The sequence below is a fragment of the Ornithorhynchus anatinus genome, chromosome 1 (assembly GCF_004115215.2).
Source record: "Ornithorhynchus anatinus isolate Pmale09 chromosome 1, mOrnAna1.pri.v4, whole genome shotgun sequence".
Classification (NCBI taxonomy): Eukaryota; Metazoa; Chordata; class Mammalia; order Monotremata; family Ornithorhynchidae; genus Ornithorhynchus; species Ornithorhynchus anatinus.
This window is the reverse complement of record NC_041728.1, coordinates 93,375,419-93,382,277: the sequence shown is the minus strand read 5'-3', so window position 1 is coordinate 93,382,277 and position 6,859 is coordinate 93,375,419. Positions and strand designations below refer to the sequence as shown.

Genomic DNA, 6,859 nt, shown 5'->3' with positions numbered 1-6,859 from the left:
CTGGATGACCTTGGGCAAATCATTTAACTTCTATGTGCTTCAGTTCCCTCATCTGCAAAATGGGGATTCAATAAAATGGGTATTTAATACTCCTATCTTCTCCAACTCCTTTCTGCATCGCCCTGACTTTCTCCCTTCATTCATCCTTCCTCCTATCTCCACAGCATGTATGTACATATCTGTAATTTAATTATATATTTATTTTTTATGTAGGTATACTAATGCTGGTCTCCTCCTCTAGACTGTGAGTTTATTGTGGGTAGGCAATGCGTCTGTTATATTGCTTTACTGTACTCTCCCAAGCACTCAATACAGTGCTTGGCATACAGTAAGTGCTCAATAAATACAACTGAATGAATGAATGAATGAATACCTGTTCTTTCTATTTCAACTATGAGCCCCATGTGAGACTTGATTATAATGTATCTATACCTTAGTACATCTTAGTTCAGTGCTTGGCACATAGTAAGTGCTTAAAATCCACAAATATTGTTATCATTATTAAGTGTTGGAATGGCAGTAAGTACTTCTCATATTCCATTAAAAATGCAGATCTGATTTGTTACCTTATCACTGGTCAGGGAAGAATGGTTGCAAGAAGAGTAAAACATAATTAAGAAATGATACGTGATCTTGGAGAGCATTGTGATTGAAAGTATAATGGACAGGAAGGTGAGGTCGGTTTGCTCAGGAAACAATGCTGTGTACTGCTGAAATAAAATTAAAGTCTCACTGTCAAATTGCACCAACAGCATCCAGTGGATTAAAGTAATTGTGTTTGCTTGGAATTTAACAGTAATCCACACCAAGCAGGGTACAGTAATGCATTTTGGTAACTCAGGATGGATTATATTGCATGTCCATGAATACTCTGATTAACAGTCACGTGGAACTATGCCTGAAAGAGGCAAGAAGATTCTCTATTTTCAAATACACGTTTTTGCACATTGGATGTCCAGGATGTTCCTAAGTAAATGTTTTTCATTTTACAGTTGTCAATGGCTGGATTGGCAGAAACTAGGGCTTCAGACACTCAGCCCAGAGTTCCCCACCTTCAAGACTCTGGAATCCTTGAAATAGTTACTATAACTGTGAAAAAACAGAACTCCTCAACTGCTCTCACAAAAAAAAAAATGAGACTGTAATGGTTGCCTATCCTCAGCATCAAGCTGAAAAATCCTGACCATCACTTTAAAGGCACAAAATCCGTTTTCTCTCCAGTATTTGTCTTTGCTTCTCCCCTACTTCACCTGTCAGCCCTCACACTTGGCTCCTCTAATGCCAACCTACACACTGGGCCTCATTCTCATCTCTTTCACCATCAAGCTCTTGTCCACATCCTTCCTCCTTCCTGGAACTGCTTTCCCCTTCACTTCTCTTCCCACCTTCAAAGGCTTCAGTCTCCTCCAGGAAGCCTTCCCTGTCTAATCTCTGATCTCCCCACCCTTATTTCTCTTCCTACTGCATCACCTATGCATTTGAGTATTTAACCCCTAAGAACTAGGTGTTCACCATCACCCCTACAATTTTAAGTTCTGTCTCCCCCCAGGCTGATCAGTGGTATTATTGAGCTCTTACTATGTGCAGAGCACTGTAATATGTCCTTGGGAGAGTACAATAGAGCAGTCATGATCCCTACCCTTAAGGTCCCTTGTCCCAGGCCTGCTCTGTAGATGTCTAGCCAGGGACAAAAGCAGTTGCCAAGACTTCTCAGACTATCTTTAGCACAGCCTGATGAAACATCTGGTAACTGCAGCCTCACCTCCCTGCACACTCTTGCCCCCCGCCCCCGCCCCGCCACCATGGCCAAATGAACTGCCATCTTCCCCACAAACATAACAATAATAATAATAATAATTGTATTTTTTAAGTGTTTGCTATGTGCCAAGCACTGTTCTAAATGCCAGGGTAGATACAAGGCAATCAGTTTGACCACAGTCCCTGTCCCACCTGGGGCTCACAGCCTAAATCCCCATTTTCTAGGTGAGGTAATTGAGGCACAGAGAAGTGATGTGACTTGCCCAAGATCACAGGACAAGTGGTGGAGTCAGGATTAGAACCCATGTCCTCTGACTCCCAAGACTGTGCTCTTTCCACTTGGCCATGCTGCTTCCCAGGATCCCTGCTCCAGAATTCACTGAGGCTCTGACCGGACCTTGGACTCTCAACTTTGAGAAGCCTGAAATTCTGCTCCTCTAGCCAAAGCACTCTACAGACTTTAATTTTTTTATTTTGTGTATTATATATTTGTCCCTGTTTTTATGGTGCTTTAATGTTTGATGCTTCATTGCTTCCAGAGTGTCTGTCCCCAGTCCTTTCCTCTACTTACAGTGTTAAACTATGAGCCCCTCGAGCTACAGGAACCATCTCTGATTATCACCTATGTTCACTTTCCCAGCACTTAGTACAGTATTTTGCACACAGTAACTGATTAATGAATGCTGCTACTACTAGTCAAGAAGCTTGCAATCTAGCAAAGGAGGCAGCCATTAAAAACAAATAACAGGTATGGGATCCCTTGAAACAGGAATTTACCTCCTGATGAAACCTGACTCCCCCAAGAATTTAGCACAATGCAGCTTCACTACTGATTAATAATAAAGTTGGTATTTTTAAGCGTTTACTAGGTGCCGAGCACTGGTTCTAAACGCTGGGGGAGATACAGGGTAATCAGATTGTCCCACGTGGGGCTCACACACTTTTAATCCCCATTTTACAGATGAGGGAACTGAGGCACAGAGAAGTTAAGTGACTTGCCCATAGTCAGCTGACAAGTGGCAGAGCCGGGAGTCGAACTCATGACCTCTGACTCCGAAACCCAGGCTCTTTCCACTGAGCAACGCTGCTTCTAATTGATACCTGCCCCCTCCCTTTCCTCTAGCTATTCTTGGAGAGAAGCATCATGACCTAGTGGAAAAAGCTTATTTCTGGAGTCAGAGGATCTGAGTTCTAATTCCTTCTCTGTCACTTGCCTGCTATGTGACCTTGGGCAAGTGTGCCTCAGTTTCCTCATCTGTAAAATGGGCAACCAATACCTGTATTCCCTCCTACTTAGACTGTAAGCCCTACGTGGGACAGGGACTATGCCCAATGTGATTAACATCAATCTCCCCCAGCACTTAAAAAACTGTTTTGACACATAGTAAACATTTCACAAATACCATTAAAAAAGAGAAGCTCCATATTACAGAAGCAAATGAGGCAGAATCCTCCAAAACAACTGTTAGATCTGATTCAGTATGTTTGTACCTTTCTTAAGTGCTCTCTATAGTGCTTGGACTAGATAAACCCTTACAAAGTCAAAAAAAGCGATACATAAATGTATGAATTCCTAACGTTTGAAGTTTTGACCTGATATAAAATTACTGTCGAGAAATATTTTTTAATTCTAAATAAAGAAATGCTTTTAGGTAAAGGAAAAGCATACACTCATTTACAGAAAAATCTACGTTGATAAAGTGAGGTGGAAAATAGAGCAATAACCTTTCCTTTCCCTCTCAGGGTCGCATCTGGAGAGTTTCCAGTTCTCTACTACTCTCGACTATGAGAGGGAGAGTCAAGCAGAGGGATTTCCATTCCTAGCTTGGGCAGTGGCTAGCAAGTGGAAGGCAATCTGCTACAAGTCAAAGCTCACCTGTGCTGGGCAGCAGCGGCATGAGAGAGAATAGAGGGCGGACACTCAAGTTTACCCACAGAGAAGGAGGCAATGGTAAATCACTGCCATAATTTTACCAAGAAAACTCTATGGTTACACTACCAGACCAATTTCAGATGGAGGTGGGGCATTCTGACAGAAGCGTGCCCATGGCATCTCTATGGGTCGGAGATGACTCGACGGCATAAGACAGGACAACCTTTCCTTTTCTCCCAAAATTCTTTAAGGGCCTCTATTTTCCACTTTATTCTGTCTGAAGTTACAAGAAAAGTAATGTCTAGACAATTTATATCTCTGCATGCATGCTAATACTGTGCTTCCAACAAAGTTAAAATGATGTCAATGTCTTCTTCAAATGCTGTCAATTCATTTTCGATCCACAGCGATTCCATTGACAAACCCTCCCCCCAAATTTCCATCTTCTGCCATAAAGTTGCTCTGGTATGTGTATCCATAGATTAGACATATAACATACAAAATTTCCAATTCTACACCATGTCTTCACTTTATAAAACATTAGCCTTCACTTTACATCACTAGCTACCTCTGACTCAAGCTCTGGAGAGGTGGGTAGTGGAAAAGCCAAGGGAATTAACTTTAGAAGCCACAGTGAGGGTGGAGGGGTTGAGAGAGTTAAAGAATTAGTGAGATTGGGGGAGAGGGCAGTGATGAAGGGGAGGAAGCAAAGTAGGAAAGATCAAAGGAGGAGAGAGGTGAACAGATCACCAGGCATGGTCAGAGGGAAAGCCAACATGTTTTATATTTTTATTGTTTCAGCTTTCCCAGAGTGCCTGTCACCAGCCCCATTCCCCCCACTTATTCATAAACTGTGAGGCCCTTGAGGGACAGGGACCTTGTCCAATTCTCCTCTGTGTAATTTTCCCCAATGATTAGTAGTAGAGTGTTTTAATAGATTCCATTATTATTACTATGAAGTTAAAGGTGACAAATCTATCTTGAATGCTCCCTGACTCAATGTTCATTAATCTATAATTCACCTATGATTGACTTAGTCCACAGTTCTGGGAAGTTTTGGTAATAAGATACCTGACTGTGGTTCAGGAAACTATCCCCCATGTCTAGTTGTTCTTATCAGAAAACTGGTTCTGACTTAAAATGCTTGTAATAATAATACATTATCATAATGGTATGTGTAATGGGCTTACTATGTGCCTAGTGCTACACTAATAATAATAATAATAATGTTGGTATTTGTTAAGCGCTTACTATGTGCCGAGCACTGTTCTAAGCACTGGGATAGACACAGGGGAATCAGGTTGTCCCACATGGGGCTCACAGTCTTAATCCCCATTTTACAGATGAGGTAACTGAGGCACCGAGAAGTTAAGTGACTTGCCCAAAGTCACACAGCTGACAAGTGGCCGAGCCGGGATTCCCACTAAGCACTGGGGTAGATATAAGAATTAAGCAGAGCAGACACAGTCTCTGTCCAACACAGGGCTCACAGTCTTAGTAAGAGGAAGAACAGATATTGAAACTCCATTTTACAGATGAGGAAACTGAGGCCCAGAGAAGCTAAGTGACTTGCCTAAGGTCACACAATAGGAAGGTGACTGACCTAGGATTAGAATCCAGGTCTTCTGACTTCAGGCCTGTGCTCTTTCAAATAGACCACACTGCTCTGTCAATTTAAGATGCAGTTTTCAGGAAAAAATTGTGATATAGCTCTCAGGATCACCTTTAATACAAATCTATTAAGCAGCAAAAAGTCACTTGATATTGTGTGGTATACAGATTTAAGAGAGCTATGCAAAATAAGGATGATTTATCACTTGTGTTTTCAGATTACCTTTTAAATGAAATGATTCTTAGAAGCAGAAAAGAAGGTGACAATCACACAAAAATTCTTACTGTACACAGCATCCTGGTGGAAATGTAACTGGTCACTAAAGGAGTCTGAGATTACGTAAAAGTCCTGTATTACAGCAGCACTCTTTTAGGAAGATAAGACTCAAGTAAAGTTTATTTTAAAGACAGGGAGGCGCATGCGATAAGGATGAACTACAAGTCAGCACAAGCAGGAATGAAAATTACATAAACAAGGGGTAACAAATCCTACATATAAGGTGCATTTGATTAATAGGATGACTTCAGCACAAACGGGTACCAGTTTTAAGATAGTAGGATGCTTAACTGGAAATGTTTTAGCTCCCTTTGCTAGACTGGAAGATTCTTACAGATGTTTTCTATATCTATACACCTCTACCACTTTAGTTCTTTACACAGAATCAGGACTGGGTTAAATACTTGAGCAAGCAAATTCACATATTAACTCCTCAAGAGAAAACAGTTGCAGAAATATTTCTATTTGTAAAGTGTGAGGATCAGGAGCATTTTGAAAGACACATGAAGTTACCTAGGATGTCAGCCCAAAGGGGCAAAGGTGTGAAAGGTCAAAGAACAGCTGACACTGTCACAGTACCTGGATTAAAGGAGAGGAGTGGAGATGGACTCGGAGGTATGAGGTAAATTAGAGGATGGTTAGGTAAGGAAAACTGCCCCCAACTGCAGTTTTCCCTACCTAATCAGACTCTAATCTCTGAATCCAGAAGTGCAGATAATAATAATGTTGGTATTTGTTAAGCGCTTGCTATGTGCAGAGCACTGTTCTAAGCACTGGGGTAGACAAAGGGGAATCAGGTTGTCCCACGTGGGGCTCACAGTCTTAATTCCCATTTTACAGATGAGGTAACTGAGGCACAGAGAAGTTAAGTGACTTGCCCACAGTCACACAGCTAAGTGGCAGAGCAGGAATTCGAACTCATGATCTCTGACCCCAAAGCCCGTGCTCTTTCCACTGAGCCACGCTGCTTCTCAGATGAGAAAGGAGAAGTGGTGTGGCCTAGCAGAAAGTGCCCTGCTCTTGGAGTCAGAGGATCTGGATTCTAATCCTAGTTCCACTGCCTGCCCTCTGTGTGACCTTTGGCAAGTCATTTAAAATCTCTAAGTATCAGCTTCCTCATCTGTGAAATGAGACTAAAAATACCCATTCTCCCTCCTACTTAGACCTAGATTCTAATCCCAGCTCACCACTTACCTGCTCTGTGACCTTGAGCAAGTCACTTAACTTCTCTGTGCCTCAGTTCTCTCATCTGCAAAATGGAGATTCAATACCTGTTTTCCTTCCTATTTAGAAAGTTAGTCCCATTTGGGGTCTGATGACCTTGTATCTTTCCCAGTGCT

The 6,859-nt window shown here is 41.9% G+C and overlaps 1 non-coding gene across 1 annotated transcript; it reads left to right on the top strand.

Moving 5' to 3' along the window:
• The first annotated feature begins 3,491 nt into the window (after positions 1–3,491).
• Positions 3,492–3,624, top strand: LOC114816186. The gene has a single exon (XR_003763958.1). It is a non-coding gene; the product is annotated as a small nucleolar RNA SNORA7 (small nucleolar RNA).
• Positions 3,625–6,859: the final 3,235 nt, after the last annotated feature.